Below are 20,126 nucleotides of genomic sequence, written 5' to 3'. Positions count from 1 at the left end.
AGGTAATGTACATAAATTTTTTACAGACGGATCCAAATCCCCTACTGGAACAGGATGTGCAGTGTACAGGGAAAACACAAACGAAAGTTTGTTGTTTAAACTAAACAAAAACTCTACAATCTTTACAGCAGAGGCACTTGCTATATTTAAGGCTTTGGATTGGGCAAACAATTCACTGCTACCCTTGTCAAACTTGGCTATAATATCGGATTCGAAATCTGTTTTATCAGCTCTGGTGTACCCGGTTACCTCCATATACAATAACTCAATAATCGTGGAAATTTTGACAACCTTAAGAGCCTTAGATTATAAACAGATAAATACATTCTTCATATGGGCCAAAGGGCATTCCTCCATAACGGGAAACGAAACAGCTGACAAACTGGCAAAAAGAGCTATCACTGATGGCAAACAAGCCCCCGAATTAACGCTAAAAGACGCATTATCTATATGTAAGCAAAACTTAAGAACTAAATGGGCAGACAAATGGACAACAATTAGATCTAACAATGCATTTCAGTACTGCACGCTTTTTCCAACACTTCCTTCTACAAAGCTTGCTAAAAGAAGCCATCCCAATAGAAAAATTAACACCAAATACATTAGGTGCCTCTTTGGACACGGAGCAGTCAACTCCAAGCTTTATAAGATGAAATTGGCCACATCCCCCCTCTGTGACTGCAGTGACAGTTTTGACGACTTTAATCACTGGATTTTTCAATGCAGTCATAATTCTAATGCCACCTCTTACCTTATTGCGGAATTAACTAAATTAAAAATCCCGTTTCCTCAAAATTATCTTTCCATTATGCTGGAGTGCATCCATAATCCCGAAGTAAGAGCTATTTTTTGTAACTTTTTGGGTCGTACGAGGAGACGCTTATAATTTCCTCAACTTTTAGGTCTGTATCAACCAATCCAAATTGTATTCAGTTAGGTATTAAATATATATGTATAGATTTGTAAAAACTGTATTTGTACCAAATAATTGTATTCAGTTACTGTATTTATATGTACAGATTTGTAAAAATTGTATTTGTACCAAATTTTGTTCAGTTATATGTATAGACTTTTAAATGTTATAAATTTTCGTGGCAAAACGGGTTCTTCCCAAAGCCAATAAACAAAAAAAAAAAAAAAAAAAAAAAAAAAATTATATCAAAAGTTAAACAAGGAAAAAAGGAAGGCAACAACATGCGGTGTTCCCAAGCGGTCACCCATCCAAGTACTAACCGCACCCGACACTGCTTGACTTCGGTGATCGGACGAGAACCGGTATATTCAGTGTGGTATGGCCGTTGCCGATTATAACTGAAACAAATTGATTTAAAAATGAGTAAGTGATAGTCCAGGTTGTGAAAGGTTGCTCCATCATGTAAAATGTTTCTGATTCGGTTTCTTCTATTGCATAATTGTATTTGCAATATACTGGTTTCTTTCTGCTTTACTTCTCGTTTGTTTTGCTAAACTATAGAACACATGCCCTAGTCCTACTGAATAATATTACACTTGAATGTACAACTTTCATAATATGTATTTCATTTTAGTCAATATCCCAGTGTTATTCTTATTAAAATAATATCAAAAGTTAAACAAGGAAAAAAAGGAAGGCAACAACATGCGGTGTTCCCAAGCGGTCACCCATCCAAGTAATAACCGCACCCGACACGGCTTGACTTCGGTGATCGGACGAGAACAGGTATATTCAGTGTGGTATGGCCGTTGCCGATTATAAATGAAACAAATTGATTTAAAAATGAGTAAGTGATAGTTCAGGTTGTGAAAGGTTGCTCCCTCATGTAAAATGTTTCTGATTCGGTTTCTTCTATTGCATAATTGTATTTGCAATATACTGGTTTCTTTCTGCTTTACTTCTCGTTTGTTTTGCTAAAGTGTAGAACACATGCCCTAGTCCTACTGAATAATATTACACTTGAATGTACAACTTTCATAATATGCATTTCATTTTTGTCAATGGCTCAGTGTTATTCTTATTAAAATAATATCAAAAGTTAAACAAGGAAAAAAAGGAAGGCAACAACATGCGGTGTTCCCAAGCGGTCACCCATCCAAGTACTAACCGCACCCGACACTGCTTGACTTCGGTGATCGGACGAGAACCGGTATATTCAGTGTGGTATGGCCGTTGCCGATTATAAATGAAACAAATTGATATAAAAATGAGTAAGTGATAGTCCAGGTTGTGAGAGGTTGCTCCCTCATGTAAAATGTTTCTGATTTGGTTTCTTCTATTGCACAATTGTATTTGCAATATACTGTTTTCTTTCTGCTTTACTTCTAGTTTGTTTTGCTAAACTATAGAACACATGCCCTAGTCCTACTGAATAATATTACACTTGAATGTACAACTTTCATAATATGTATTTCATTTTAGTCAATATCCCAGTGTTATTCTTATTAAAATAATATCAAAAGTTAAACAAGGAAAAAAAGGAAGGCAACAACATGCGGTGTTCCCAAGCGGTCACCCATCCAAGTAATAACCGCACCCGACACGGCTTGACTTCGGTGATCGGACGAGAACAGGTATATTCAGTGTGGTATGGCCGTTGCCGATTATAAATGAAACAAATTGATTTAAAAATGAGTAAGTGATAGTTCAGGTTGTGAAAGGTTGCTCCCTCATGTAAAATGTTTCTGATTCGGTTTCTTCTATTGCATAATTGTATTTGCAATATACTGGTTTCTTTCTGCTTTACTTCTCGTTTGTTTTGCTAAAGTGTAGAACACATGCCCTAGTCCTACTGAATAATATTACACTTGAATGTACAACTTTCATAATATGCATTTCATTTTTGTCAATGGCTCAGTGTTATTCTTATTAAAATAATATCAAAAGTTAAACAAGGAAAAAAAGGAAGGCAACAACATGCGGTGTTCCCAAGCGGTCACCCATCCAAGTACTAACCGCACCCGACACTGCTTGACTTCGGTGATCGGACGAGAACCGGTATATTCAGTGTGGTATGGCCGTTGCCGATTATAAATGAAACAAATTGATATAAAAATGAGTAAGTGATAGTCCAGGTTGTGAGAGGTTGCTCCCTCATGTAAAATGTTTCTGATTTGGTTTCTTCTATTGCACAATTGTATTTGCAATATACTGTTTTCTTTCTGCTTTACTTCTAGTTTGCTTTGCTAAACTATAGAACACATGCCATAGTCCTACTGAATAATATTACACTTGAATGTACAACTTTCATAATATGTATTTAATTTTTGTCAATGGCCCAGTGTTATTCTTATTAAAATTATATCAGTTGTCTGTCAAGTCTCTTAGTGATTAGACGTGTTTGATTTAAAAGTCGATTCACTAATTGCCGCAAAAAATACACAGTTTGTTTACCTTTTACTCATTTATTTGGTTAAGTTTTTTGGATTTCTACAAGTAAGTCGATTCATTACTTAATTTATCCTGGGAAATTATACTTAAAAATCCGACATCTGTCTGGGACGGATGTCGGGAACTTCACCTGGCGGCGGGAAGCCGCCGCGATCTTCAAATATAAGAATCGAGGATATCAGGGTTCTGGATGGCATGGAACTCGACGATTCAAATGTAAATATTAATCAAGATGGTTTTCGCGGATTTACAGAAGCCGATAAGAATAATATTGCAACAGGGGACAAAAATCAAGTTTTTCCAGCAGATAATGATAACAATAAAAGCTCATTAACAACAACAGCAAGTAATTTAGACCAGCCAAACCAGTCTTTCAAACGCGATATTTCCATTAATAATCGATTTACGTCAAGAGATACAGGTCCGTACTTAATTTTTGTGGAACACGAAGTTTTGAATGTGGGAAGATTGCATCCAATGAGACTTGGTGAAAAACTGTTAGCACTTTCGGAATACGAAAAATCGATCTTAGAAATTAGTAGCGTGGGTCATAATAGACTTAAAATTGAAGTTAATTCAGGGTTAGTTGCGAACAAATTAGTGGAAAATTCGGTATTCAAAGACAATAAACTGATAGCTTATATCCCCTCACACTTAACTGAAAAAAAAAGGTATTGTGAGATCGGTCGATACATATCTGACTGAAAATGATCTTGTTAAAGTTATAAAATCAGAGTGTTCTGTTCGTAAGGTGCAAAGAATGTTTCGAAAAGTAATAAAAGACGGAGTGATTGAAAAAATCCCCCGTCAAATGATAATTGTCACATTTGCAGGGAACAAAATTCCCCAATTTATTTATATAAATAAAGTGAGATGTCCTGTAGACACGTACGTTCATCCTGTTATGCAGTGTTACAATTGTCTTCGTTACGGTCACTCTGCATCTCAATGTAAAGGAAAAAAGAAATGCCGAAACTGCGGCAAAGAAAATGATAACGAATGCACTCAATGTGATAACTTCTGCATTTTTTGTAACTCTAATTCACACAACTCGACAAATCGAGATTGTTCAGAGTATAAAAAACAAAAACGAACTAAGGAAGCAATGGCACACCTTAATATTTCTTTCAAAGAGGCCGAAAAAGTTATTGACAATCCTGCCTACACTAGTATTGTTCAAAAAAACAGATTTGCTCCGTTACTGTCATCCACTACTGAATTCCCTTCATTAGTTTCCAGGCCAAATACCTATTCCAATATTGCTCAAAGCTCATCAAAACATTTGCCTTCCATTGCAAATATTTCAAATACTGCAGCTTCTACTAGGAAAAAACGAAAAATACACCCATCGTCTCCTACGCTTATTACCGCTCCAAGCGAATTTAGCTTTTGTGCTAGCCCCGTATTCCAGTTCGGAAACTATAATAAAAATGTATCTAAAAATAACGATGAACATCTTAAAAATGAATTCGCTACTACTTTGAAGGATTCAATCAATAATTTCTTTTCAGACATTCCTGCTCGAAACCCTGCGATCAATAGTTCAGTTCCCTCTATACAAGATGTAGAAAATATAATTAACAGCGTGATTAAACATTTCTTTACCTGATATGGCCGGTTTAAAAATTGTCCAGTGGAACGCTAGATCAGCGTACTCTAATAAAAACTCTATTACGCAACTTTTTACAGAAGAACACTTTGATATAGCTCTTATTTCGGAAACTTGGTACAAACCTAAGTATGAAATGTCCTTACAGGGATTTAATATTGTTAGAAAAGATAGACGTAATAAACGAGGTGGAGGTGTTAGCATAATTATCTCTAATAATATTAAATACAATAATATAGTATTCAACCAAACATTTAATAAAAATATTGAAGTTTGTGGCATTGATATTGATGTCAATGGCACCAAAATATCTGTGGTTAGTATTTATCGTCCAGGTAGCATTGCAGTCACAGTGAACGACTATGTTTCTCTTTTTCAACAAATTCCGCATAATTTTATTATTGGTGGCGACTTTAACGCCCATCATGGAGCCTGGGGCTCTATAAACAATGATCATAGCGGTAACATACTCATGGAAGCTTTAGAATACTTCGACAACTTTATCATTGCAAATGACGGATCTCCTACCAGAGTATCTGCCCCTGGCTCTCCTCCATCATGTGTTGATCTTACCCTCATTTCGTCCAACTTTAGCTCACAATTCTCTTGGTCTGTTAAAGCAGATACGTATGGCTCTGACCATTATGCTATCACATTTGTGTTACAACAACTCAGAATTGATAATATTAATATTACCCCCATTCATAAATGGTCTATGCGAGAAGCTGATTGGGCATTGTTTCAAACAAAAATTTATAAAGATTTCTCCGAGATTCCGCTTTTCAACAATACTAACGAAATGATTAACTTTATCACCAATTCAATGACATCCTCGGCGGATTCAGCTCTTAAAAAAACTTACCCCTTCTCTCCTAAAAAGGCTCCTCATCCCCCTTGGTGGGATGAGGAATGTCAACAGTTAGTTACCCAAAGGAAGGAAGCTTACAAAACGTACAAGCGCAATATGATAACTTCAAATTATATCAATGTAAAAAAAATAGATGCGCTCTGCAAAAGAACCTTCAAATTTAAAGCCAAACAGGCTTGGGCAGACTATTGTACTCAACTCAATAGGAATTCAAATCCCTCGGAAATTTGGCGCCGGATTAATAGATTTCAAAAGAAGAAAAATGATATCCAACCATGTGAAGAAAATGAGGCGGAAATACTTTTTCATAAATTGGCTCCAAGTTTTGTTAGTCCTTACATTCACTACACACCCACCAGTAATCATGATCATTCTCTTCTAGCCCCAGTTACACTAAGAGAGTTAGAACTTAATATCAAATCGTCAAAACTTACTGCTCCAGGCTTAGATGGCATCAATTATATGATGATTAAAAAGCTCCCTGACTCGGCGAAACACTTTCTTTGCAAAATATATAACAATATACTTTCAGGAGATACGGATTACCCCTCACTAAAACAGTGTCTAATTATTCCTATTCCTAAGGCCAGTGACAACAAAGCTCTGCGACCCATTTCTCTAATGTCTTGTGTATTAAAAACTTTGGAAAGAATTATCAAACTCAGATTAGAATGGTGGTTAGAAAATAATAACATCCTCCCCCAATCCCAGTTTGGTTTTCGGCGAGGTAAAGGTACTCTCGACTGTGCAGCCAATCTTGCAACGGAAATTCAGTTGGCTTTTTCAGAAAACCATTATTCAGCTGCCTTATTTTTAGATATCTCTAGTGCTTATGAAAGTGTGCTGTTGGATTGTTTATATGAAAAGTTAACATACATCCATATACCACCACAATTTGCATTTGTTCTTATTAATATGTTCCTCAGACGACAGATCTTTATAAAATGCAATACAAATACTCTAGGTCCTAGAGAGGTTAACTCGGGTCTGCCACAGGGGTCGGTGTTGAGCCCGCTTCTATTTAATATCTATACCCTCGATGTTCACAACCTTGGTATGAACGCAAGAATTTTACAATATGCTGACGATTTTTCTATATACACTACTCATAAAAACTACTCTCAATGTGTTAGTAATCTTAAGTATATAGTACATTGCTGCTTTAAATACTTTCCTGAACAGGGATTTGAAATATCACCTCATAAATCTGCTATTGTATTTTTTACCAGACACCAATTGCCAGAACTTAATAGCCTTACAATTCAAAATCACACTATACCTGTTTGCAAAACATACACATATTTGGGTATCACATTTGATTGCAAACTGACCTGGTCCGATCACATATCAAGATGCATTAAGAAAAGTGAAAAAAGTCTTAATATCCTAAGAGCAATTAACAGATATCATTGGGGCGCTGACCCTAACATTAACTTGATTTTCTACCGAGCGTACACTCGATCTATCCTAGATTATGGTTGTTTCTTGTATGGATCAGCCACTAATTCCAGACTTTCACAAATAGATAGGGTACAGTTCAAGGCTCTACGCATTGTTCTTGGTGCATTTAAATCCACTCCCACAGCTGCTCTCCTTGCAGAGTGTGGCGAACCCCCCATGCAACTTCGACGACAGTTACTAGCTGAAAAATTCGTCGTTAAACAAAAACGATTTACACACAACGACCTTATTAAAAATTTAGGCATCTTAACTGCATATAGCTACACTAATAAATACTGGCACAACAGAAACTGTCCCCCTCTAGCTGATGCATTTGCAACAGTCTCAAACATCGAACTACGTGATGATTCTGGTTTGCCGTTCTTCACGGCTAAATTCGATATATGTCTTACACAACCAAATATTATTTTTCCAGAATATAATGATAACCCAGCAATTAATAACATATCTATGCAAATAGAATTAGAGAAATTAGGTAATGTACATAAATTTTTTACAGACGGATCCAAATCCCCTACTGGAACAGGATGTGCAGTGTACAGGGAAAACACAAACGAAAGTTTGTTGTTTAAACTAAACAAAAACTCTACAATCTTTACAGCAGAGGCACTTGCTATATTTAAGGCTTTGGATTGGGCAAACAATTCACTGCTACCCTTGTCAAACTTGGCTATAATATCGGATTCGAAATCTGTTTTATCAGCTCTGGTGTACCCGGTTACCTCCATATACAATAACTCAATAATCGTGGAAATTTTGACAACCTTAAGAGCCTTAGATTATAAACAGATAAATACATTCTTCATATGGGCCAAAGGGCATTCCTCCATAACGGGAAACGAAACAGCTGACAAACTGGCAAAAAGAGCTATCACTGATGGCAAACAAGCCCCCGAATTAACGCTAAAAGACGCATTATCTATATGTAAGCAAAACTTAAGAACTAAATGGGCAGACAAATGGACAACAATTAGATCTAACAATGCATTTCAGTACTGCACGCTTTTTCCAACACTTCCTTCTACAAAGCTTGCTAAAAGAAGCCATCCCAATAGAAAAATTAACACCAAATACATTAGGTGCCTCTTTGGACACGGAGCAGTCAACTCCAAGCTTTATAAGATGAAATTGGCCACATCCCCCCTCTGTGACTGCAGTGACAGTTTTGACGACTTTAATCACTGGATTTTTCAATGCAGTCATAATTCTAATGCCACCTCTTACCTTATTGCGGAATTAACTAAATTAAAAATCCCGTTTCCTCAAAATTATCTTTCCATTATGCTGGAGTGCATCCATAATCCCGAAGTAAGAGCTATTTTTTGTAACTTTTTGGGTCGTACGAGGAGACGCTTATAATTTCCTCAACTTTTAGGTCTGTATCAACCAATCCAAATTGTATTCAGTTAGGTATTAAATATATATGTATAGATTTGTAAAAACTGTATTTGTACCAAATAATTGTATTCAGTTACTGTATTTATATGTACAGATTTGTAAAAATTGTATTTGTACCAAATTTTGTTCAGTTATATGTATAGACTTTTAAATGTTATAAATTTTCGTGGCAAAACGGGTTCTTCCCAAAGCCAATAAACAAAAAAAAAAAAAAAAAAAAAAAAAAATTATATCAAAAGTTAAACAAGGAAAAAAGGAAGGCAACAACATGCGGTGTTCCCAAGCGGTCACCCATCCAAGTACTAACCGCACCCGACACTGCTTGACTTCGGTGATCGGACGAGAACCGGTATATTCAGTGTGGTATGGCCGTTGCCGATTATAACTGAAACAAATTGATTTAAAAATGAGTAAGTGATAGTCCAGGTTGTGAAAGGTTGCTCCATCATGTAAAATGTTTCTGATTCGGTTTCTTCTATTGCATAATTGTATTTGCAATATACTGGTTTCTTTCTGCTTTACTTCTCGTTTGTTTTGCTAAACTATAGAACACATGCCCTAGTCCTACTGAATAATATTACACTTGAATGTACAACTTTCATAATATGTATTTCATTTTAGTCAATATCCCAGTGTTATTCTTATTAAAATAATATCAAAAGTTAAACAAGGAAAAAAAGGAAGGCAACAACATGCGGTGTTCCCAAGCGGTCACCCATCCAAGTAATAACCGCACCCGACACGGCTTGACTTCGGTGATCGGACGAGAACAGGTATATTCAGTGTGGTATGGCCGTTGCCGATTATAAATGAAACAAATTGATTTAAAAATGAGTAAGTGATAGTTCAGGTTGTGAAAGGTTGCTCCCTCATGTAAAATGTTTCTGATTCGGTTTCTTCTATTGCATAATTGTATTTGCAATATACTGGTTTCTTTCTGCTTTACTTCTCGTTTGTTTTGCTAAAGTGTAGAACACATGCCCTAGTCCTACTGAATAATATTACACTTGAATGTACAACTTTCATAATATGCATTTCATTTTTGTCAATGGCTCAGTGTTATTCTTATTAAAATAATATCAAAAGTTAAACAAGGAAAAAAAGGAAGGCAACAACATGCGGTGTTCCCAAGCGGTCACCCATCCAAGTACTAACCGCACCCGACACTGCTTGACTTCGGTGATCGGACGAGAACCGGTATATTCAGTGTGGTATGGCCGTTGCCGATTATAAATGAAACAAATTGATATAAAAATGAGTAAGTGATAGTCCAGGTTGTGAGAGGTTGCTCCCTCATGTAAAATGTTTCTGATTTGGTTTCTTCTATTGCACAATTGTATTTGCAATATACTGTTTTCTTTCTGCTTTACTTCTAGTTTGCTTTGCTAAACTATAGAACACATGCCATAGTCCTACTGAATAATATTACACTTGAATGTACAACTTTCATAATATGTATTTAATTTTTGTCAATGGCCCAGTGTTATTCTTATTAAAATTATATCAAAAGTTAAACAAGGAAAAAAAGGAAGGCAACAACATGCGGTGTTCCCAAGCGGTCACCCATCCAAGTACTAACCGCACCCGACACTGCTTGACTTCGGTGATCGGACGAGAACCGGTATATTCAGTGTGGTATGGCCGTTGCCGATTATAACTGAAACAAATTGATTTAAAAATGAGTAAGTGATAGTCCAGGTGGTGAAAGGTTGCTCCATCATGTAAAATGTTTCTGATTCGGTGTCTTCTATTGCATAATTGTATTTGCAATATACTGGTTTCTTTCTGCTTTACTTCTCGTTTGTTTTGCTAAACTATAGAACACATGCCCTAGTCCTACTGAATAATATTACACTTGAATGTACAACTTTCATAATATGTATTTCATTTTTGTCAATGGCCCAGTGTTATTCTTATTAAAATAGTATCAAAAGTTAAACAAGGAAAAAAAGGAAGGCAACAACATGCGGTGTTCCCAAGCGGTCACCCATCCAACTAATAACCGCACCCGACACTGCTTGACTTCGGTGATCGGACGAGAACCGGTATATTCAGTGTGGTATGGCCGTTGCCGATTATAAATGAAACAAATTGATTTAAAAATGAGTAAGTGATAGTCCAGGTTGTGAAAGGTTGCTCCCTCATGTAAAATGTTTCTGATTCGGTTTCTTCTATTGCATAATTGTATTTGCAATATACTGGTTTCTTTCTGCTTTACTTCTCGTTTGCTTTGCTAAAATATAGAACACATGCCATTGTCCTACTGAATAATATTACACTTGAATGTACAACTTTCATAATATGTATTTCATTTTTGTCAATGGCCCAGTGTTATTCTTATTAAAATAATATCAAAAGTTAAACAAGGAAAAAAAGGAAGGCAACAACATGCGGTGTTCCCAAGCGGTCACCCATCCAAGTACTAACCGCACCCGACACTGCTTGACTTCGGTGATCGGACGAGAACCGGTATATTCAGTGTGGTATGGCCGTTGCCGATTATAACTGAAACAAATTGATTTAAAAATGAGTAAGTGATAGTCCAGGTTGTGAGAGGTTGCTCCCTCATGTAAAATGTTTCTGATTTGGTTTCTTCTATTGCACAATTGTATTTGCAATATACTGTTTTCTTTCTGCTTTACTTCTAGTTTGTTTTGCTAAAGTGTAGAACATATGCCCTAGTCCTACTGAATAATATTACACTTGAATGTACAACTTTCATAATATGCATTTCATTTTTGTCAATGGCTCAGTGTTATTCTTATTAAAATAATATCAAAAGTTAAACAAGGAAAAAAAGGAAGGCAACAACATGCGGTGTTCCCAAGCGGTCACCCATCCAAGTACTAACCGCACCCGACACTGCTTGACTTCGGTGATCGGACGAGAACCGGTATATTCAGTGTGGTATGGCCGTTGCCGATTATAAATGAAACAAATTGATATAAAAATGAGTAAGTGATAGTCCAGGTTGTGAGAGGTTGCTCCCTCATGTAAAATGTTTCTGATTTGGTTTCTTCTATTGCACAATTGTATTTGCAATATACTGTTTTCTTTCTGCTTTACTTCTAGTTTGCTTTGCTAAACTATAGAACACATGCCATAGTCCTACTGAATAATATTACACTTGAATGTACAACTTTCATAATATGTATTTAATTTTTGTCAATGGCCCAGTGTTATTCTTATTAAAATTATATCAAAAGTTAAACAAGGAAAAAAAGGAAGGCAACAACATGCGGAGTTCCCAAGCGGTCACCCATCCAAGTACTAACCGCACCCGACACTGCTTGACTTCGGTGATCGGACGAGAACCGGTATATTGAGTGTGGTATGGCCGTTGCCGATTGTAAATGAAACAAATTGATTTAAAAATGAGTAAGTGATAGTCCAGGTTGTGAAAGGTTGCTCCATCATGTAAAATGTTTCTGATTCGGTGTCTTCTATTGCATAATTGTATTTGCAATATACTGGTTTCTTTCTGCTTTACTTCTCGTTTGTTTTGCTAAACTATAGAACACATGCCCTAGTCCTACTGAATAATATTACACTTGAATGTACAACTTTCATAATATGTATTTCATTTTTGTCAATGGCCCAGTGTTATTCTTATTAAAATAATATCAAAAGTTAAACAAGGAAAAAAAGGAAGGCAACAACATGCGGTGTTCCCAAGCGGTCACCCATCCAAGTAATAACCGCACCCGACACTGCTTGACTTCGGTGATCGGACGAGAACCGGTATATTCAGTGTGGTATGGCCGTTGCCGATTATAAATGAAACAAATGATTTAAAAATGAGTAAGTGATAGTCCAGGTTGTGAAAGGTTGCTCCCTCATGTAAAATGTTTCTGATTCGGTTTCTTCTATTGCATAATTGTATTTGCAATATACTGGTTTCTTTCTGCTTTACTTCTCGTTTGTTTTGCTAAACTATAGAACACATGCCCTAGTCCTACTGAATAATATTACACTTGAATGTACAACTTTCATAATATGTATTTCATTTTTGTCAATGGCCCAGTGTTATTCTTATTAAAATAATATCAAAAGTTAAACAAGGAAAAAAAGGAAGGCAACAACATGCGGTGTTCCCAAGCGGTCACCCATCCAAGTACTAACCGCACCCGACACTGCTTGACTTCGGTGATCGGACGAGAACCGGTATATTCAGTGTGGTATGGCCGTTGCCGATTATAACTGAAACAAATTGATTTAAAAATGAGTAAGTGATAGTCCAGGTGGTGAAAGGTTGCTCCATCATGTAAAATGTTTCTGATTCGGTGTCTTCTATTGCATAATTGTATTTGCAATATACTGGTTTCTTTCTGCTTTACTTCTCGTTTGTTTTGCTAAACTATAGAACACATGCCCTAGTCCTACTGAATAATATTACACTTGAATGTACAACTTTCATAATATGTATTTCATTTTTGTCAATGGCCCAGTGTTATTCTTATTAAAATAGTATCAAAAGTTAAACAAGGAAAAAAAGGAAGGCAACAACATGCGGTGTTCCCAAGCGGTCACCCATCCAAGTAATAACCGCACCCGACACTGCTTGACTTCGGTGATCGGACGAGAACCGGTATATTCAGTGTGGTATGGCCGTTGCCGATTATAAATGAAACAAATTGATTTAAAAATGAGTAAGTGATAGTCCAGGTTGTGAAAGGTTGCTCCCTCATGTAAAATGTTTCTGATTCGGTTTCTTCTATTGCATAATTGTATTTGCAATATACTGGTTTCTTTCTGCTTTACTTCTCGTTTGCTTTGCTAAAATATAGAACACATGCCATTGTCCTACTGAATAATATTACACTTGAATGTACAACTTTCATAATATGTATTTCATTTTTGTCAATGGCCCAGTGTTATTCTTATTAAAATAATATCAAAAGTTAAACAAGGAAAAAAAGGAAGGCAACAACATGCGGTGTTCCCAAGCGGTCACCCATCCAAGTACTAACCGCACCCGACACTGCTTGACTTCGGTGATCGGACGAGAACCGGTATATTCAGTGTGGTATGGCCGTTGCCGATTATAACTGAAACAAATTGATTTAAAAATGAGTAAGTGATAGTCCAGGTTGTGAGAGGTTGCTCCCTCATGTAAAATGTTTCTGATTTGGTTTCTTCTATTGCACAATTGTATTTGCAATATACTGTTTTCTTTCTGCTTTACTTCTAGTTTGTTTTGCTAAAGTGTAGAACATATGCCCTAGTCCTACTGAATAATATTACACTTGAATGTACAACTTTCATAATATGCATTTCATTTTTGTCAATGGCTCAGTGTTATTCTTATTAAAATAATATCAAAAGTTAAACAAGGAAAAAAAGGAAGGCAACAACATGCGGTGTTCCCAAGCGGTCACCCATCCAAGTACTAACCGCACCCGACACTGCTTGACTTCGGTGATCGGACGAGAACCGGTATATTCAGTGTGGTATGGCCGTTGCCGATTATAAATGAAACAAATTGATATAAAAATGAGTAAGTGATAGTCCAGGTTGTGAGAGGTTGCTCCCTCATGTAAAATGTTTCTGATTTGGTTTCTTCTATTGCACAATTGTATTTGCAATATACTGTTTTCTTTCTGCTTTACTTCTAGTTTGCTTTGCTAAACTATAGAACACATGCCATAGTCCTACTGAATAATATTACACTTGAATGTACAACTTTCATAATATGTATTTAATTTTTGTCAATGGCCCAGTGTTATTCTTATTAAAATTATATCAAAAGTTAAACAAGGAAAAAAGGAAGGCAACAATATGCGGTGTTCCCAAGCGGTCACCCATCCAAGTACTAACCGCACCCGACACTGCTTGACTTCGGTGATCGGACGAGAACCGGTATATTCAGTGTGGTATGGCCGTTGCCGATTATAACTGAAACAAATTGATTTAAAAATGAGTAAGTGATAGTCCAGGTTGTGAAAGGTTGCTCCATCATGTAAAATGTTTCTGATTCGGTTTCTTCTATTGCATAATTGTATTTGCAATATACTGGTTTCTTTCTGCTTTACTTCTCGTTTGTTTTGCTAAACTATAGAACACATGCCCTAGTCCTACTGAATAATATTACACTTGAATGTACAACTTTCATAATATGTATTTCATTTTAGTCAATATCCCAGTGTTATTCTTATTAAAATAATATCAAAAGTTAAACAAGGAAAAAAAGGAAGGCAACAACATGCGGTGTTCCCAAGCGGTCACCCATCCAAGTAATAACCGCACCCGACACTGCTTGACTTCGGTGATCGGACGAGAACAGGTATATTCAGTGTGGTATGGCCGTTGCCGATTATAAATGAAACAAATTGATTTAAAAATGAGTAAGTGATAGTCCAGGTTGTGAAAGGTTGCTCCCTCATGTAAAATGTTTCTGACTCGGTTTCTTCTATTGCATAATTGTATTTGCAATATACTGGTTTCTCTCTGCTTTACTTCTCGTTTGTTTTGCTAAAGTGTAGAACACATGCCCTAGTCCTACTGAATAATATTACACTTGAATGTACAACTTTCATAATATGCATTTCATTTTTGTCAATGGCTCAGTGTTATTCTTATTAAAATAATATCAAAAGTTAAACAAGGAAAAAAAGGAAGGCAACAACATGCGGTGTTCCCAAGCGGTCACCCATCCAAGTACGAACCGCACCCGACACTGCTTGACTTCGGTGATCGGACGAGAACCGGTATATTCAGTGTGGTATGGCCGTTGCCGATTATAAATGAAACAAATTGATATAAAAATGAGTAAGTGATAGTCCAGGTTGTGAGAGGTTGCTCCCTCATGTAAAATGTTTCTGATTTGGTTTCTTCTATTGCACAATTGTATTTGCAATATACTGTTTTCTTTCTGCTTTACTTCTAGTTTGCTTTGCTAAACTATAGAACACATGCCATAGTCCTACTGAATAATATTACACTTGAATGTACAACTTTCATAATATGTATTTAATTTTTGTCAATGGCCCAGTGTTATTCTTATTAAAATTATATCAAAAGTTAAACAAGGAAAAAAAGGAAGGCAACAACATGCGGTGTTCCCAAGCGGTCACCCATCCAAGTACTAACCGCACCCGACACTGCTTGACTTCGGTGATCGGACGAGAACCGGTATATTCAGTGTGGTATGGCCGTTGCCGATTATAAATGAAACAAGTTGATTTAAAAATGAGTAAGTGATAGTCCAGGCTGTGAAAGGTTGCTCCATCATGTAAAATGTTTCTGATTCGGTGTCTTCTATTGCATAATTGTATTTGCAATATACTGGTTTCTTTCTGCTTTACTTCTCGTTTGTTTTGCTAAACTATAGAACACATGCCCTAGTCCTACTGAATAATATTTCACTTGAATGTACAACTTTCATAATATGTATTTCATTTTTGTCAATGGCCCAGTGTTATTCTTATTAAAATAATATCAAAAGTTAAACAAGGAAAAAAAGGAAGGCAACAACATGCGGTGTTCCCAAGCGGTCACCCATCCAAGTAATAACCGCACCCGACACTGCTTGACTTCGGTGATCGGACGAGAACCGGTATATTCAGTGTGGTATGGCCGTTGCCGATTATAAATGAAACAAATGATTTAAAAATGAGTAAGTGATAGTCCAGGTTGTGAAAGGTTGCTCCCTCATGTAAAATGTTTCTGATTCGGTTTCTTCTATTGCATAATTGTATTTGCAATATACTGGTTTCTTTCTGCTTTACTTCTCGTTTGTTTTGCTAAACTATAGAACACATGCCCTAGTCCTACTGAATAATATTACACTTGAATGTACAACTTTCATAATATGTATTTCATTTTTGTCAATGGCCCAGTGTTATTCTTATTAAAATAATATCAAAAGTTAAACAAGGAAAAAAAGGAAGGCAACAACATGCGGTGTTCCCAAGCGGTCACCCATCCAAGTACTAACCGCACCCGACACTGCTTGACTTCGGTGATCGGACGAGAACCGGTATATTCAGTGTGGTATGGCCGTTGCCGATTATAAATGAAACAAATTGATATAAAAATGAGTAAGTGATAGTCCAGGTTGTGAGAGGTTGCTCCCTCATGTAAAATGTTTCTGATTTGGTTTCTTCTATTGCACAATTGTATTTGCAATATACTGTTTTCTTTCTGCTTTACTTCTAGTTTGTTTTGCTAAAGTGTAGAACACATGCCCTAGTCCTACTGAATAATATTACACTTGAATGTACAACTTTCATAATATGCATTTCATTTTTGTCAATGGCTCAGTGATATTCTTATTAAAATAATATCAAAAGTTAAACAAGGAAAAAAAGGAAGGCAACAACATGCGGTGTTCCCAAGCGGTCACCCATCCAAGTACTAACCGCACCCGACACTGCTTGACTTCGGTGATCGGACGAGAACACAAACTGTCAAAATATTACTGTAACCTCATCTTTTTCTGACTTATAGTGTTGCAAAAAAAATTAATTTGGGATAAACAAATTAAATAACTTTTAAACTATTTGACCAATTGCTTTGAAATTTAAAATATAATTTAAGCACCAGAATTCTCAGCATTCCGTGTAATAAGAAAGTTCTAACTTAATTTTTACATAAGTTATGAACATTTATAAAATCTCAAAATTTATGATTTATTCTGCAATTTTCTAAGCAACAAATAAGGATAGACATATGCAGCGAACGCCATATTAAAGTTTTTTATATGATTTATCAGCTTCTTACTCTCAAATTTATTTAAAATGCTTCACTTTTTAGTAATAGACGAAAAAAGCGAAAATTTAGAGTTTTTTGATCTTCATTTGTTTATAGCTATGTATATCATCAAAATCGGCTGCAGGAAACATATTAGTAGGTTATTAATATAGACGTCCATACTACTCAAAAAATTTGGTTTCGGCCTGGAGGGGGATGTGTCACGAGAAAAATCTTATTTCTCTGGACTAAAATGAGTAAGTGATAGTCCAGGTTGTGAGAGGTTGCTCTCTCATGTAAAATGTTTCTGATTCGGTTTCTTCTATTGCATAATTGTATTTGCAATAAACTGGTTTCTTTTTGCTTTACTGCTCGTTTGCATTGCTAAACTATAGAACACATGCCCTAGTTCTACTGAATAATATTACACTTGAATGTACAACTTTCATAATATGTATTTCTTTCTTGTCAATCGCCCCGCGTTATTCTTATTAAAATAATATCAAAAGTTAAACAAGGAAAAAAGGAAGGCAACAACGTGCGGTGTTCCCAAGTTTTTATATCAACTTGTTTCATTTATAATCGGCAACGGCCATACCACACTGAATATACCGGTTCTCGTCCGATCACCGAAGTCAAGCAGTGTCGGGTGCGGTTAATACTTGGATGGGTGACCGCTTGGGAACACCGCATGTTGTTGCCTTCCTTTTTTTCCTTGTTTAACTTTTGATATTATTTTAATAAGAATAACACTGAGCCATTGACAAAAATGAAATGCATATTATGAAAGTTGTACATTCAAGTGTAATATTGTTCAGTAGGACTAGGGCATGTGTTCTACAGTTTAGCAAAACAAACGAGAAGTAAAGCAGAAAGAAACCAGTATATTGCAAATACAATTATGCAATAGAAGAAACCAAATCAGAAACATTTTACATGAGGGAGCAACCTCTCACAACCTGGACTATCACTTACTCATTTTTATATCAATTTGTTTCATTTATAATCGGCAATTTGTCCTTTTTTACAAGGAAAAAAAGGAAGGCAACAACATGCGGTGTTCCCAAGCGGTCACCCATCCAAATAATAATCGCACCCGACACTGCTTGACTTCGGTGATCGGACAAGAACCGGTATATTCAGTGTGGTATGGCCGTTGCCGATTATAAATGAAACAAATTTATTTAAAAATGAGTAAGTGATAGTCCAGGTTGTGAGAGGTTGCTCCCTCATGTAAAATGTTTCTGATTCGGTTTCTTCTATTGCATAATTGTATTTGCAATATACTGGTTTCTTTCTGCTTTACTTTTCGTTTGCTTTGTTAAACTATAGAACACATGTCATAGTTCTACTGAATGATGTTACATATGAATGTACAATTTTCTTACAATGTATAGCCTTTTTATCAATGGCCCAGTGTTATTCTTATTAAAATAATATCAAAAGTTAAACAAAGAAAAAAATGAAGGCAGCAACATGCGGTGTTCCCAAGCGGTCACCCATCCAAGTACTAACCGCACCTGACACTGCTTGACTTCGGTGATCGGACGAGAACCGGTATATTCAGTGTGGTATAGACGTTGCCGATTATAACTGAAACAAATTGATTTAAAAATGAGTAAGTGCTAGTCCAGGTTGTGAAAGGTTGCTCCATCATGTAAAATGTTTCTGATTCGGTTTCTTCTATTGCATATATGTATTTGCAATCTACTGGTTTCTTTCTGCTTTACTTCTCGTTTGTTTTGCTGAACTATAGAACACATGCCCTAGTCCTACTGAATAATATTACAGTTGAATGTACAAATTTCATAATATGTATTTCATTTTTGTCAATGGCCCAATGTTATTCTTATTAAAATAATATCAAAAGTTAAACAAAGAAAAAAAGGAAGGCAACAACATGCGGTGTTCCCAAGCGGTCACCCATCTAAGTACCAACCGCACCCGACATTGCTTGACTTCGGTGATCGGACGAGAACCGGTTAATTCAGTGTGGTATATGGCCCTTGCCGATTATAAATGAAACAAATTGATATAAAAATGAGTAAGTGGTAGTCCAGGTTGTGAGATGTTGCTGCCTCATGTAAAATGTTTCTGATTCGGTTTCTTCTATTGCATAATTGTATTTGCAATATACTGGTTTCTTTCTGCTTCACTTCTCGTCTGCTTTGCTAAACTATAGAACACATGCCATAGTTCTACTGAATAATATTACACCTGAATGTACAACTTTCATAATATGTATTTCATTTTTATCAATGGCCCAGTGTTATTCTTATTAAAATAATATCAAAAGTTAAACAAGGAAAAAAAGGAAGGCAACAACATGCGGTGTTCCCAAGCGGTCACCCATCTAAGTACCATATAACCGCACCCGACACTGCTTGACTTCGGTGATCGGACGAGAACCGGTATATTCAGTGTGGTATGGCCGTTGCCGATTATAACTGAAACAAATTGATTTAAAAATGAGTAAGTGATAGTCCAGGTTGTGAAAAGTTGCTCCCTCATGTAAAATGTTTCTGATTTGGTTTCTTCTATTGCACAATTGTATTTGCAATATACTGTTTTCTTTCTGCTTTACTTCTAGTTGGCTCTGTTAAACTATAGAAGACATGCCATAGTCCTACTGAATAATATTACACTTGAATGTACAACTTTCATAATATGTATTTCATTTTTGTCAATGGCCCAGTGTTATTCTTATTAAAATTATATCAAAAGTTAAACAAGGA

At 36.1% G+C, this 20,126-nt stretch overlaps 21 non-coding genes and 8 pseudogenes across 21 annotated transcripts; 1 reads left to right on the top strand and 28 right to left on the bottom strand.

Annotated features, from left to right (window-relative positions):
• Positions 1 to 1,184: 1,184 nt before the first annotated feature.
• LOC126889073 (5S ribosomal RNA) lies at positions 1,185 to 1,303 on the bottom strand. The gene has a single exon (XR_007699877.1). It is a non-coding gene; the product is annotated as a 5S ribosomal RNA (ribosomal RNA).
• A 305-nt stretch (positions 1,304 to 1,608) lies between these two features.
• On the bottom strand, positions 1,609 to 1,727 carry LOC126889149 (5S ribosomal RNA; annotated as a pseudogene).
• Positions 1,728 to 2,032: 305 nt separating this feature from the next.
• On the bottom strand, positions 2,033 to 2,151 carry LOC126889062 (5S ribosomal RNA). Its single transcript, XR_007699866.1, has one exon. It is a non-coding gene; the product is annotated as a 5S ribosomal RNA (ribosomal RNA).
• Positions 2,152 to 2,456: 305 nt separating this feature from the next.
• LOC126889148 (5S ribosomal RNA) lies at positions 2,457 to 2,575 on the bottom strand (annotated as a pseudogene).
• A 305-nt stretch (positions 2,576 to 2,880) lies between these two features.
• Positions 2,881 to 2,999, bottom strand: LOC126889050 (5S ribosomal RNA). Its single transcript, XR_007699855.1, has one exon. It is a non-coding gene; the product is annotated as a 5S ribosomal RNA (ribosomal RNA).
• Positions 3,000 to 8,958: 5,959 nt separating this feature from the next.
• LOC126889039 (5S ribosomal RNA) lies at positions 8,959 to 9,077 on the bottom strand. Its single transcript, XR_007699844.1, has one exon. It is a non-coding gene; the product is annotated as a 5S ribosomal RNA (ribosomal RNA).
• A 305-nt stretch (positions 9,078 to 9,382) lies between these two features.
• LOC126889147 (5S ribosomal RNA) lies at positions 9,383 to 9,501 on the bottom strand (annotated as a pseudogene).
• A 305-nt stretch (positions 9,502 to 9,806) lies between these two features.
• LOC126889028 (5S ribosomal RNA) lies at positions 9,807 to 9,925 on the bottom strand. Its single transcript, XR_007699833.1, has one exon. It is a non-coding gene; the product is annotated as a 5S ribosomal RNA (ribosomal RNA).
• A 305-nt stretch (positions 9,926 to 10,230) lies between these two features.
• On the bottom strand, positions 10,231 to 10,349 carry LOC126889016 (5S ribosomal RNA). Its single transcript, XR_007699821.1, has one exon. It is a non-coding gene; the product is annotated as a 5S ribosomal RNA (ribosomal RNA).
• A 305-nt stretch (positions 10,350 to 10,654) lies between these two features.
• On the bottom strand, positions 10,655 to 10,773 carry LOC126889122 (5S ribosomal RNA). Its single transcript, XR_007699926.1, has one exon. It is a non-coding gene; the product is annotated as a 5S ribosomal RNA (ribosomal RNA).
• Positions 10,774 to 11,078: 305 nt separating this feature from the next.
• LOC126889003 (5S ribosomal RNA) lies at positions 11,079 to 11,197 on the bottom strand. Its single transcript, XR_007699808.1, has one exon. It is a non-coding gene; the product is annotated as a 5S ribosomal RNA (ribosomal RNA).
• Positions 11,198 to 11,502: 305 nt separating this feature from the next.
• On the bottom strand, positions 11,503 to 11,621 carry LOC126888992 (5S ribosomal RNA). Its single transcript, XR_007699795.1, has one exon. It is a non-coding gene; the product is annotated as a 5S ribosomal RNA (ribosomal RNA).
• Positions 11,622 to 11,926: 305 nt separating this feature from the next.
• On the bottom strand, positions 11,927 to 12,045 carry LOC126889081 (5S ribosomal RNA). Its single transcript, XR_007699885.1, has one exon. It is a non-coding gene; the product is annotated as a 5S ribosomal RNA (ribosomal RNA).
• Positions 12,046 to 12,350: 305 nt separating this feature from the next.
• Positions 12,351 to 12,469, bottom strand: LOC126889085 (5S ribosomal RNA). The gene has a single exon (XR_007699889.1). It is a non-coding gene; the product is annotated as a 5S ribosomal RNA (ribosomal RNA).
• A 304-nt stretch (positions 12,470 to 12,773) lies between these two features.
• LOC126888981 (5S ribosomal RNA) lies at positions 12,774 to 12,892 on the bottom strand. Its single transcript, XR_007699783.1, has one exon. It is a non-coding gene; the product is annotated as a 5S ribosomal RNA (ribosomal RNA).
• A 305-nt stretch (positions 12,893 to 13,197) lies between these two features.
• On the bottom strand, positions 13,198 to 13,316 carry LOC126889083 (5S ribosomal RNA). Its single transcript, XR_007699887.1, has one exon. It is a non-coding gene; the product is annotated as a 5S ribosomal RNA (ribosomal RNA).
• Positions 13,317 to 13,621: 305 nt separating this feature from the next.
• Positions 13,622 to 13,740, bottom strand: LOC126888969 (5S ribosomal RNA). Its single transcript, XR_007699772.1, has one exon. It is a non-coding gene; the product is annotated as a 5S ribosomal RNA (ribosomal RNA).
• Positions 13,741 to 14,045: 305 nt separating this feature from the next.
• LOC126888958 (5S ribosomal RNA) lies at positions 14,046 to 14,164 on the bottom strand. The gene has a single exon (XR_007699761.1). It is a non-coding gene; the product is annotated as a 5S ribosomal RNA (ribosomal RNA).
• A 304-nt stretch (positions 14,165 to 14,468) lies between these two features.
• LOC126889009 (5S ribosomal RNA) lies at positions 14,469 to 14,587 on the bottom strand. The gene has a single exon (XR_007699813.1). It is a non-coding gene; the product is annotated as a 5S ribosomal RNA (ribosomal RNA).
• A 305-nt stretch (positions 14,588 to 14,892) lies between these two features.
• LOC126889130 (5S ribosomal RNA) lies at positions 14,893 to 15,011 on the bottom strand (annotated as a pseudogene).
• Positions 15,012 to 15,316: 305 nt separating this feature from the next.
• LOC126889017 (5S ribosomal RNA) lies at positions 15,317 to 15,435 on the bottom strand. Its single transcript, XR_007699822.1, has one exon. It is a non-coding gene; the product is annotated as a 5S ribosomal RNA (ribosomal RNA).
• Positions 15,436 to 15,740: 305 nt separating this feature from the next.
• On the bottom strand, positions 15,741 to 15,859 carry LOC126888946 (5S ribosomal RNA). The gene has a single exon (XR_007699750.1). It is a non-coding gene; the product is annotated as a 5S ribosomal RNA (ribosomal RNA).
• Positions 15,860 to 16,164: 305 nt separating this feature from the next.
• On the bottom strand, positions 16,165 to 16,283 carry LOC126889082 (5S ribosomal RNA). Its single transcript, XR_007699886.1, has one exon. It is a non-coding gene; the product is annotated as a 5S ribosomal RNA (ribosomal RNA).
• A 304-nt stretch (positions 16,284 to 16,587) lies between these two features.
• LOC126888935 (5S ribosomal RNA) lies at positions 16,588 to 16,706 on the bottom strand. Its single transcript, XR_007699739.1, has one exon. It is a non-coding gene; the product is annotated as a 5S ribosomal RNA (ribosomal RNA).
• A 1,269-nt stretch (positions 16,707 to 17,975) lies between these two features.
• On the top strand, positions 17,976 to 18,094 carry LOC126889036 (5S ribosomal RNA). Its single transcript, XR_007699841.1, has one exon. It is a non-coding gene; the product is annotated as a 5S ribosomal RNA (ribosomal RNA).
• A 339-nt stretch (positions 18,095 to 18,433) lies between these two features.
• On the bottom strand, positions 18,434 to 18,552 carry LOC126889145 (5S ribosomal RNA; annotated as a pseudogene).
• Positions 18,553 to 18,857: 305 nt separating this feature from the next.
• LOC126889135 (5S ribosomal RNA) lies at positions 18,858 to 18,976 on the bottom strand (annotated as a pseudogene).
• A 305-nt stretch (positions 18,977 to 19,281) lies between these two features.
• On the bottom strand, positions 19,282 to 19,402 carry LOC126889163 (5S ribosomal RNA; annotated as a pseudogene).
• Positions 19,403 to 19,707: 305 nt separating this feature from the next.
• Positions 19,708 to 19,830, bottom strand: LOC126889132 (5S ribosomal RNA; annotated as a pseudogene).
• Between the last annotated feature and the right edge of the window lie 296 nt (positions 19,831 to 20,126).

This window comes from Diabrotica virgifera, chromosome 7, assembly GCF_917563875.1.
Source record: "Diabrotica virgifera virgifera chromosome 7, PGI_DIABVI_V3a".
Lineage (NCBI taxonomy): Eukaryota > Metazoa > Arthropoda > Insecta > Coleoptera > Chrysomelidae > Diabrotica > Diabrotica virgifera.
This window is presented reverse-complemented; position numbering and strand designations above follow the sequence as displayed.